Here is a 12,337-nt window from a genome sequence, read left to right as displayed (position 1 = left end):
CTGCCAGACATGGCAAAGGTGAGTGGGATGTTGTTTCCATTAGTGCTGAAGTCAGGAAGACTGTAAGGATGGAAAGGCTGGTGTTTGCCATGGGCTGGGAAACACATCGGGTTTTCATTTTCTCTTTGTGTGGCAGAAAAAGAGAAGAGTGTGCCTGCAACTTCTAACTCTCCTGCCCTCTGCTGATCAGAGGGAGAAATGTTCCAGCTTCTAGAAGGACATCAGGACAAAGATATGTAATGTAAATAAGTCCAGGCTGGCTGTCCTTGTGGGCATCAGCTGCTGGCATCTGCATTGCTGCTACCATGAGCATGGCAAAGCAGGTAAAAGGTTGCTTTTCCTTGTGTGACACAGGAGCTCTTGACTTGAAAGCTAGAGGGATGCAATAGAAAGAGCTGCAACCTCTGCCAGACATGGCAAAGGTGAGTGGGATGTTGTTTCAGTTGCTGCTGATATCAGGAGGACTGTAAAGATGGAAAGGCTGGTGTTTGCCATGGGCAGGGAAACACATCTGGTTTTCATTTTCTCTTTCTCTTTTTGTGCCAGATAAACAGGGGAGAGCGTGCCCTCAGCTTGGACCCCTCCTGCCCTTTGCTGATCAGAGGGAGAAATGTTCCAGCTTGTAGAAGGACATCAGGACAAAGATATGTAATGAAAATAAGTCCAGGCTGGCTGTCCTTGTGGGCATCAGCTGCTGGCATCTGCATTGCTTCTGCCATGAGCATGGCACAGCAGGTAAAAGATAGCTTTTCCTTGTGTGACACAGGAGCTCTTGACTTGAAAGCTAGAGGGATGCAATAGAAAGAGCTGCAACCTCTGCCAGACATGGCAAAGGTGAGTGGGATGTTGTTTCCATTAGTGCTGAAGTCAGGAAGACTGTAAGGATGGAAAGGCTGGTGTTTGCCATGGGCTGGGAAACACATCGGGTTTTCATTTTCTCTTTGTGTGCCAGAAAAAGAGCAGAGTGTACCCTCACCTTGGACCCATCCTGCCCTCTGCTGCTCAGAGGGAGAAATGTTCCAGCTTCTAGAAGGACATCAGGACAAATATATGTAATGAAAAAAAGTCTAGGCTGGCTGTCCTTGTGGGCATCAGCTGCTGGCATCTGCATTGCTGCTGCCATGAGCATGGCACAGCAGGTAAAAGATTGCTTTTCCTTGTGTGACCCAGGAGCTCTTGACTTGAAAGCAAGAGGGATGCAATAGAAAGAGCTGCAACCTCAGCCAGACATGGCAAACTTGAGTGGGATGTTGTTTCCATAGCTGCTGATGTCAGGAAGGACTGTAAGGATGGAAAGGCTGGTGTTTGCCATGGGCAGGGAAACACATCTGTTTTTCATTTTGTCTTAATCTTTCAGAGCTAGATAAACAGGGGAGACTGTGCCCTCACCTTGGACCCCTCCTGCCCTCTTCTGCTGAGATGGAGAAATGTTCCAGCTTCTAGAAGGACATCAGGACAACGATATGTAATGAAAATAAGTCCAGGCTGGCTGTCCTTGTGGGCATCAGCTGCTGGCATCTGCATTGCTGCTGCCATGAGCATGGCACAGCAGGTAAAAGATTGCTTTTCCTTGTGTGACAAAGGAGCTCTTGACTTGAAAGCTAGAGGGATGCAATAGAAAGAGCTGCAACCTCAGCCAGACATGGCAAAGGTGAGTGGGATGTTGTTTCAGTTGCTGCTGATGTCAGGAAAGACTGTAAGTATGGAAAGGCTGGTGTTTGCCATGGGCAGGGAAACACATCTGGTTTTCATTTCCTCTTTCTCTTTTTGTGCCAGATAAACAGGGGAGAGTGTGCCCTCACCTTGGACCCCTCCTGCCCTCTGCTGCTCAGAGGGAGAAATGTTCCAGCTTGTAGAAGGACATCAGGACAAAGATATGTAATGAAAATAAGTCCAGGCTGGCTTTCCTTGTGGGCATCAGCTGCTGGCATCTGCATTGCTGCTGCCATGAGCATGGCACAGCAGGTAAAAGATTGCTTTTCCTTGTGTGACACAGGAGCTCTTGATTTGAAAGCTAGAGGGATGCAATAGAAAGAGCTGCAACCTCTGCCAGACATGGCAAAGGTGAGTGGGATGTTGTTTCAATTAGTGCTGATGTCAGGAAGGACTGTAAGGATGGAAAGGCTGGTGTTTGCCATGGGCAGGGAAACACATCTGGTTTTCATTTCCTCTTTCTATTTTTGTGCCAGATAAACAGGGGAGAGTGTGCCCTCACCTTGGACCCCTCCTGCCCTCTACTGCTCAGAGGGAGAAATGTACCAGCTTGTAGAAGGACATCAGGACAAAGATATGTAATGAAAATAAGTCCAGGCTGGCTGTCCTTGTGGGCATCAGCTGCTGCCATCTGCATTGTTGCTGCCATGAGCATGGCAAAGCAGGTAAAAGATTGCTTTTCCTTGTGTGACACAGGAGCTCTTGACTTGAAAGCTAGAGGGATGCAATAGAAAGAGCTGCAACCTCTGCCAGACATGGCAAAGGTGAGTGGGATGTTGTTTCAGTTGCTGCTGATTTCAGGAAGCACTGTAAGTATGGAAAGGCTGGTGTTTGCCATGGGCTGGGAAACACATCTGGTTTTCATTTTCTCTTTGTGTGCCAGAAAAAGAGCAGAGTGTGCCTGCAACTTGGACCCCTTCTGCCCTCTCCTGCTGAGATGGTGAAATGTCCCAGCTTCTAGAAGGACATCAGGACAAAGGTATGTAATGAAAATAAGTCCAGGCTGGCTGTCCTTGTGGGCATTAGGTGCTGGCATCTGCAATGCTGCTGCCATGAGCATGGCAAAGCAGGTAAAAGATTGCTTTTCCTTGTGTGACACAGGAGCTCTTGACTTGAAAGCTAGAGGGATGCAATAGAAAGAGCTGCAACCTCTGTCAGACATGGCAAAGGTGAGTAGGATGTTGTTTCAGTTGCTGCTGATGTCAGGAAGGACTGTAAGGATGGAAAGGCTGGTGTTTGCCATGGGCAGGGAAACACATCTGGTTTTCATTTCCTCTTTCTCTTTTTGTGCCAGATAAACAGGGGAGAGTGTGCCCTCACCTTGGACCCATCCTGCCCTCTGCTGCTCAGAGGGAGAAATGTTCCAGCTTGTAGAAGGACATCAGGACAAAGATATGTAATGAAAATAAGTCCAGGCTGGCTGTCCTTGTGGGCATCAGCTGCTGGCATCTGCATTGCTGCTGCCATGAGCATGGCACAGCAGGTAAAAGATTGCTTTTCCTTGTGTGACACAGGAGCTCTTGATTTGAAAGCTAGAGGGATGCAATAGAAAGAGCTGCAACCTCTGCCAGACATGGCAAAGGTGAGTGGGATGTTGTTTCAATTATTGCTGAAGTCAGGAAGACTGTAAGGATGGAAAGGCTGGTGTTTGCCATGGGCAGGGAAACACATCTGGTTTTCATTTACTCTTTGTGTTCCAGAAAAAGAGCAGAGTGTGCCCTCACCTTGGACCCATCCTGCCCTCTGCTGCTCAGAGGGAGAAATGTTCCAGCTTCTAGAAGGACATCAGGACAAAGATATGTAATGAAAATAAGTCCAGGCTGGCTGTCCTTGTGGGCATCAGCTGCTGGCATCTGCATTGCTGCTGCCATGAGCATGGCAAAGCAGGTAAACGGTTGCTTTTCCTTGTGTGACACAGGAGCTCTTGACTTGAAAGCTAGAGGGATGCAATAGAAAGAGCTGCAACCTCTGCCAGACATGGCAAAGGTGAGTGGGATGTTGTTTCCATTGCTGCTGATGTCAGGAAGGACTGTAAGGATGGAAAGGCTGGTGTTTGCCATGGGCAGGGAAACACATCTGGTTTTCATTTTCTCTTTGTGTGCCAGAAAATGAGCAGAGTGTGCCCTCACCTTGGACCCATCCTGCCCTCTGCTGCGCAGAGGGAGAAATGTTCCAGCTTGTAGAAGGACATCAGGACAAAGATATGTAATGAAAATAAGTCCAGGCTGGCTGTCCTTGTGGGCATCAGCTGCTGGCATCTGCATTGCTGCTGCCATGAGCATGGCACAGCAGGTAAAAGATTGCTTTTCCTTGTGTGACACAGGAGCTCTTGATTTGAAAGCTAGAGGGATGCAATAGAAAGAGCTGCAACCTCTGTCAGACATGGCAAAGGTGAGTGGGATGTTGTTTCAGTTGCTGCTGATGTCAGGAAGGACTGTAAGGATGGAAAGGCTGGTGTTTGCCATGGGCAGGGAAACACATCTGGTTTTCATTTTCTCTTTCTCTTTGAGTGCCAGAAAAAGAGGAGAGTGTGCCCTCACCTTGGACCCATCCTGCCCTCTGCTGCTCAGAGCGAGAAATGTCCCAGCTTCTAGAAGGACATCAGGACAAAGATATGTAATGTAAATAAGTCCAGGCTGGCTGTCCTTGTGGGCATCAGCTGCTGGCATCTGCATTGCTGCTACCATGAGCATGGCAAAGCAGGTAAAAGGTTGCTTTTCCTTGTGTGACACAGGAGCTCTTGACTTGAAAGCTAGAGGGATGCAATAGAAAGAGCTGCAACCTCTGCCAGACATGGCAAAGGTGAGTGGGATGTTGTTTCAGTTGCTGCTGATATCAGGAGGACTGTAAAGATGGAAAGGCTGGTGTTTGCCATGGGCAGGGAAACACATCTGGTTTTCATTTTCTCTTTCTCTTTTTGTGCCAGATAAACAGGGGAGAGCGTGCCCTCAGCTTGGACCCCTCCTGCCCTTTGCTGATCAGAGGGAGAAATGTTCCAGCTTGTAGAAGGACATCAGGACAAAGATATGTAATGAAAATAAGTCCAGGCTGGCTGTCCTTGTGGGCATCAGCTGCTGGCATCTGCATTGCTGCTGCCATGAGCATGGCAAAGCAGGTAAAAGATTGCTTTTCCTTGTGTGACACAGGAGCTCTTGACTTGAAAGCTAGAGGGATGCAATAGAAAGAGCTGCAACCTCTGCCAGACATGGCAAAGGTGAGTGGGATGTTGTTTCCATTAGTGCTGAAGTCAGGAAGACTGTAAGGATGGAAAGGCTGGTGTTTGCCATGGGCTGGGAAACACATCGGGTTTTCATTTTCTCTTTGTGTGGCAGAAAAAGAGAAGAGTGTGCCTGCAACTTCTAACTCTCCTGCCCTCTGCTGATCAGAGGGAGAAATGTTCCAGCTTCTAGAAGGACATCAGGACAAAGATATGTAATGTAAATAAGTCCAGGCTGGCTGTCCTTGTGGGCATCAGCTGCTGGCATCTGCATTGCTGCTACCATGAGCATGGCAAAGCAGGTAAAAGGTTGCTTTTCCTTGTGTGACACAGGAGCTCTTGACTTGAAAGCTAGAGGGATGCAATAGAAAGAGCTGCAACCTCTGCCAGACATGGCAAAGGTGAGTGGGATGTTGTTTCAGTTGCTGCTGATATCAGGAGGACTGTAAAGATGGAAAGGCTGGTGTTTGCCATGGGCAGGGAAACACATCTGGTTTTCATTTTCTCTTTCTCTTTTTGTGCCAGATAAACAGGGGAGAGCGTGCCCTCAGCTTGGACCCCTCCTGCCCTTTGCTGATCAGAGGGAGAAATGTTCCAGCTTGTAGAAGGACATCAGGACAAAGATATGTAATGAAAATAAGTCCAGGCTGGCTGTCCTTGTGGGCATCAGCTGCTGGCATCTGCATTGCTTCTGCCATGAGCATGGCACAGCAGGTAAAAGATAGCTTTTCCTTGTGTGACACAGGAGCTCTTGACTTGAAAGCTAGAGGGATGCAATAGAAAGAGCTGCAACCTCTGCCAGACATGGCAAAGGTGAGTGGGATGTTGTTTCCATTAGTGCTGAAGTCAGGAAGACTGTAAGGATGGAAAGGCTGGTGTTTGCCATGGGCTGGGAAACACATCGGGTTTTCATTTTCTCTTTGTGTGCCAGAAAAAGAGCAGAGTGTACCCTCACCTTGGACCCATCCTGCCCTCTGCTGCTCAGAGGGAGAAATGTTCCAGCTTCTAGAAGGACATCAGGACAAATATATGTAATGAAAAAAAGTCTAGGCTGGCTGTCCTTGTGGGCATCAGCTGCTGGCATCTGCATTGCTGCTGCCATGAGCATGGCACAGCAGGTAAAAGATTGCTTTTCCTTGTGTGACCCAGGAGCTCTTGACTTGAAAGCAAGAGGGATGCAATAGAAAGAGCTGCAACCTCAGCCAGACATGGCAAACTTGAGTGGGATGTTGTTTCCATAGCTGCTGATGTCAGGAAGGACTGTAAGGATGGAAAGGCTGGTGTTTGCCATGGGCAGGGAAACACATCTGTTTTTCATTTTGTCTTAATCTTTCAGAGCTAGATAAACAGGGGAGACTGTGCCCTCACCTTGGACCCCTCCTGCCCTCTTCTGCTGAGATGGAGAAATGTTCCAGCTTCTAGAAGGACATCAGGACAACGATATGTAATGAAAATAAGTCCAGGCTGGCTGTCCTTGTGGGCATCAGCTGCTGGCATCTGCATTGCTGCTGCCATGAGCATGGCACAGCAGGTAAAAGATTGCTTTTCCTTGTGTGACAAAGGAGCTCTTGACTTGAAAGCTAGAGGGATGCAATAGAAAGAGCTGCAACCTCAGCCAGACATGGCAAAGGTGAGTGGGATGTTGTTTCAGTTGCTGCTGATGTCAGGAAAGACTGTAAGTATGGAAAGGCTGGTGTTTGCCATGGGCTGGGAAACACATCTGGTTTTCATTTTCTCTTTGTGTGCCAGAAAAAGAGCAGAGTGTGCCCTCACCTTGGATCCATCCTGCCCTCTGCTGATCAGAGGGAGAAATGTTCCAGATTCTAGAAGGACATCAGGACAAAGATATGTAATGAAAATAAGTCCAGGCTGGCTGTCCTTGTGGGCATCAGCTGCTGGCATCTGCAATGCTGCTGCCATGAGCATGGCAAAGCAGGTAAAAGATTGCTTTTCCTTGTGTGACACAGGAGCTCTTGACTTGAAAGCTAGAGGGATGCAATAGAAAGAGCTGCAACCTCTGCCAGACATGGCAAAGGTGAGTGGGATGTTGTTTCAGTTGCTGCTGATATCAGGAGGACTGTAAAGATGGAAAGGCTGGTGTTTGCCATGGGCAGGGAAACACATCTGGTTTTCATTTTCTCTTTGTGTGCCAGAAAAAGAGCAGAGTGTGCCCTCACCTTGGACCCATCCTGCCCTCTTCTGCTGAGAGGGAGAAATGTTCCAGCTTCTAGAAGGACATCAGGACAAAGATATGTAATGAAAATAAGTCCAGGCTGGCTGTCCTTGTGGGCATCAGCTGCTGGCATCTGCATTGCTGCTGCCATGAGCATGGCACAGCAGGTAAAAGATTGGTTTTCCTTGTGTGACACAGGAGCTCTTGACTTGAAAGCTAGAGGGATGCAATAGAAAGACCTGCAACCTCTGTCAGACATGGCAAAGGTGAGTAGGATGTTGTTTCAGTTGCTGCTGATGTCAGGAAGGACTGTAAGGATGGAAAGGCTGGTGTTTGCCATGGGCAGGGAAACACATCTGGTTTTCATTTCCTCTTTCTCTTTTTGTGCCAGATAAACAGGGGAGAGTGTGCCCTCACCTTGGACCCCTCCTGCCCTCTGCTGCTCAGAGGGAGAAATGTTCCAGCTTGTAGAAGGACATCAGGACAAAGATATGTAATGAAAATAAGTCCAGGCTGGCTTTCCTTGTGGGCATCAGCTGCTGGCATCTGCATTGCTGCTGCCATGAGCATGGCACAGCAGGTAAAAGATTGCTTTTCCTTGTGTGACACAGGAGCTCTTGATTTGAAAGCTAGAGGGATGCAATAGAAAGAGCTGCAACCTCTGCCAGACATGGCAAAGGTGAGTGGGATGTTGTTTCAATTAGTGCTGATGTCAGGAAGGACTGTAAGGATGGAAAGGCTGGTGTTTGCCATGGGCAGGGAAACACATCTGGTTTTCATTTCCTCTTTCTATTTTTGTGCCAGATAAACAGGGGAGAGTGTGCCCTCACCTTGGACCCCTCCTGCCCTCTACTGCTCAGAGGGAGAAATGTACCAGCTTGTAGAAGGACATCAGGACAAAGATATGTAATGAAAATAAGTCCAGGCTGGCTGTCCTTGTGGGCATCAGCTGCTGCCATCTGCATTGTTGCTGCCATGAGCATGGCAAAGCAGGTAAAAGATTGCTTTTCCTTGTGTGACACAGGAGCTCTTGACTTGAAAGCTAGAGGGATGCAATAGAAAGAGCTGCAACCTCTGCCAGACATGGCAAAGGTGAGTGGGATGTTGTTTCAGTTGCTGCTGATTTCAGGAAGCACTGTAAGTATGGAAAGGCTGGTGTTTGCCATGGGCTGGGAAACACATCTGGTTTTCATTTTCTCTTTGTGTGCCAGAAAAAGAGCAGAGTGTGCCTGCAACTTGGACCCCTTCTGCCCTCTCCTGCTGAGATGGTGAAATGTCCCAGCTTCTAGAAGGACATCAGGACAAAGGTATGTAATGAAAATAAGTCCAGGCTGGCTGTCCTTGTGGGCATTAGGTGCTGGCATCTGCAATGCTGCTGCCATGAGCATGGCAAAGCAGGTAAAAGATTGCTTTTCCTTGTGTGACACAGGAGCTCTTGACTTGAAAGCTAGAGGGATGCAATAGAAAGAGCTGCAACCTCTGTCAGACATGGCAAAGGTGAGTAGGATGTTGTTTCAGTTGCTGCTGATGTCAGGAAGGACTGTAAGGATGGAAAGGCTGGTGTTTGCCATGGGCAGGGAAACACATCTGGTTTTCATTTCCTCTTTCTCTTTTTGTGCCAGATAAACAGGGGAGAGTGTGCCCTCACCTTGGACCCATCCTGCCCTCTGCTGCTCAGAGGGAGAAATGTTCCAGCTTGTAGAAGGACATCAGGACAAAGATATGTAATGAAAATAAGTCCAGGCTGGCTGTCCTTGTGGGCATCAGCTGCTGGCATCTGCATTGCTGCTGCCATGAGCATGGCACAGCAGGTAACAGATTGCTTTTCCTTGTGTGACACAGGAGCTCTTGACAGCTAGAGGGATGCAATAGCAAGAGCTGCAACCTCTGCCAGACATGGCAAAGGTGAGTGGGATGTTGTTTCAATTAGTGCTGATGTCAGGAAGGACTGTAAGGATGGAAAGGCTGGTGTTTGCCATGGGCAGGGAAACACATCTGGTTTTCATTTTCTCTTTCTCTTTGAGTGCCAGATAAACAGGGGAGAGTGTGCCCTCACCTTGCAACTCTCCTACCCTCTGCTGCTGAGAGGGAGAAATGTCCCAGCTTCTGGAAGGACATCAGGACAAAGATATGTAATGAAAATAAGTCCAGGCTGGCTGTCCTTGTGGGCATCAGCTGCTGGCATCTGCATTGCTGCTGACATGAGCATGGCACAGCAGGTAACAGTTTGCTTTTCCTTGTGTGACACAGGAGCTCTTGACTTGAAAGCTAGAGGGATGCAATAGCAAGAGCTGCAACCTCTGCCAGGCATGGCAAAGGTGAGTGGGATGTTGTTTCAATTAGTGCTGATGTCAGGAAGGACTGTAAGGATGGAAAGGCTGGTGTTTGCCATGGGCAGGGAAACACATCTGGTTTTCATTTTCTCTTTCTCTTTGAGTGCCAGATAAACAGGGGAGAGTGTGCCCTCACCTTGCAACTCTCCTACCCTCTGCTGCTGAGAGGGAGAAATGTCCCAGCTTCTGGAAGGACATCAGGACAAAGATATGTAAGAAAATAAGTCCAGGCTGGCTGTCCTTGTGGGCATCAGCTGCTGGCATCTGCATTGCTGCTGCCATGAGCATGGCACAGCAGGTAACAGATTGCTTTTCCTTGTGTGACACAGGAGCTCTTGACAGCTAGGGGGATGCAATAGCAAGAGCTGCAACCTCTGCCAGACATGGCAAAGGTGAGTGGGATGTTGTTTCAATTAGTGCTGATGTCAGGAAGGACTGTAAGGATGGAAAGGCTGGTGTTTGCCATGGGCAGGGAAACACATCTGGTTTTCATTTTCTCTTTCTCTTTGAGTGCCAGATAAACAGGGGAGAGTGTGCCCTCACCTTGCAAGTCTCCTACCCTCTGCTGCTGAGAGGGAGAAATGTCCCAGCTTCTGGAAGGACATCAGGACAAAGATATGTAATGAAAATAAGTCCAGGCTGGCTGTCCTTGTGGGCATCAGCTGCTGGCATCTGCATTGCTGCTGACATGAGCATGGCACAGCAGGTAACAGTTTGCTTTTCCTTGTGTGACACAGGAGCTCTTGACTTGAAAGCTAGAGGGATGCAATAGCAAGAGCTGCAACCTCTGCCAGGCATGGCAAAGGTGAGTGGGATGTTGTTTCAATTAGTGCTGATGTCAGGAAGGACTGTAAGGATGGAAAGGCTGGTGTTTGCCATGGGCAGGGAAACACATCTGGTTTTCATTTTCTCTTTCTCTTTGAGTGCCAGATAAACAGGGGAGAGTGTGCCCTCACCTTGCAACTCTCCTACCCTCTGCTGCTGAGAGGGAGAAATGTCCCAGCTTCTGGAAGGACATCAGGACAAAGATATGTAAGAAAATAAGTCCAGGCTGGCTGTCCTTGTGGGCATCAGCTGCTGGCATCTGCATTGCTGCTGCCATGAGCATGGCACAGCAGGTAACAGATTGCTTTTCCTTGTGTGACACAGGAGCTCTTGACTTGACAACTAGAGGGATGCAATAGAAAGAGCTGCAACCTCTGCCAGACATGGCAAAGGTGAGTGGGATGTTGTTTCAATTAGTGCTGATGTCAGGAAGGACTGTAAGGATGGAAAGGCTGGTGTTTGCCATGGGCAGGGAAACACATCTGGTTTTCATTTTCTCTTTCTCTTTGAGTGCCAGATAAACAGGGGAGAGTGTGCCCTCACCTTGCAAGTCTCCTACCCTCTGCTGCTGAGAGGGAGAAATGTCCCAGCTTCTGGAAGGACATCAGGACAAAGATATGTAATGAAAATAAGTCCAGGCTGGCTGTCCTTGTGGGCATCAGCTGCTGGCATCTGCATTGCTGCTGCCATGAGCATGGCACAGCAGGTATCAGATTGCTTTTCCTTGTGTGACACAGGAGCTCTTGACTTGAAAGCTAGAGGGATGCAATAGCAAGAGCTGCAACCTCTGCCAGGCATGGCAAAGGTGAGTGGGATGTTGTTTCAATTAGTGCTGATGTCAGGAAGGACTGTAAGGATGGAAAGGCTGGTGTTTGCCATGGGCAGGGAAACACATCTGGTTTTCATTTTCTCTTTCTCTTTGAGTGCCAGATAAACAGGGGAGAGTGTGCCCTCACCTTGCTACTCTCCTACCCTCTGCTGCTGAGAGGGAGAAATGTCCCAGCTTCTGGAAGGACATCAGGACAAAGATATGTAATGAAAATAAGTCCAGGCTGGCAGTCCTTGTGGGCATCATCTGCTGGCATCTGCATTGCTGCTGCCATGAGCATGGCACAGCAGGTAACAGTTTGCTTTTCCTTGTGTGACACAGGAGCTCTTGACTTGAAAGCTAGAGGGATGCAATAGCAAGAGCTGCAACCTCTGCCAGGCATGGCAAAGGTGAGTGGGATGTTGTTTCAATTAGTGCTGATGTCAGGAAGGACTGTAAGGATGGAAAGGCTGGTGTTTGCCATGGGCAGGGAAACACATCTGGTTTTCATTTTCTCTTTCTCTTTGAGTGCCAGATAAACAGGGGAGAGTGTGCCCTCACCTTGCAACTCTCCTACCCTCTGCTGCTGAGAGGGAGAAATGTCCCAGCTTCTGGAAGGACATCAGGACAAAGATATGTAAGAAAATAAGTCCAGGCTGGCTGTCCTTGTGGGCATCAGCTGCTGGCATCTGCATTGCTGCTGCCATGAGCATGGCACAGCAGGTAACAGATTGCTTTTCCTTGTGTGACACAGGAGCTCTTGACAGCTAGGGGGATGCAATAGCAAGAGCTGCAACCTCTGCCAGACATGGCAAAGGTGAGTGGGATGTTGTTTCAATTAGTGCTGATGTCAGGAAGGACTGTAAGGATGGAAAGGCTGGTGTTTGCCATGGGCAGGGAAACACATCTGGTTTTCATTTTCTCTTTCTCTTTGAGTGCCAGATAAACAGGGGAGAGTGTGCCCTCACCTTGCAAGTCTCCTACCCTCTGCTGCTGAGAGGGAGAAATGTCCCAGCTTCTGGAAGGACATCAGGACAAAGATATGTAATGAAAATAAGTCCAGGCTGGCTGTCCTTGTGGGCATCAGCTGCTGGCATCTGCATTGCTGCTGCCATGAGCATGGCACAGCAGGTATCAGATTGCTTTTCCTTGTGTGACACAGGAGCTCTTGACTTGAAAGCTAGAGGGATGCAATAGCAAGAGCTGCAACCTCTGCCAGGCATGGCAAAGGTGAGTGGGATGTTGTTTCAATTAGTGCTGATGTCAGG

The sequence above is a fragment of the Phasianus colchicus genome, chromosome Z (assembly GCF_987193195.1).
Source record: "Phasianus colchicus chromosome Z, bPhaCol1.hap1.1, whole genome shotgun sequence".
NCBI lineage: Eukaryota > Metazoa > Chordata > Aves > Galliformes > Phasianidae > Phasianus > Phasianus colchicus.
This window is presented reverse-complemented; position numbering follows the sequence as displayed.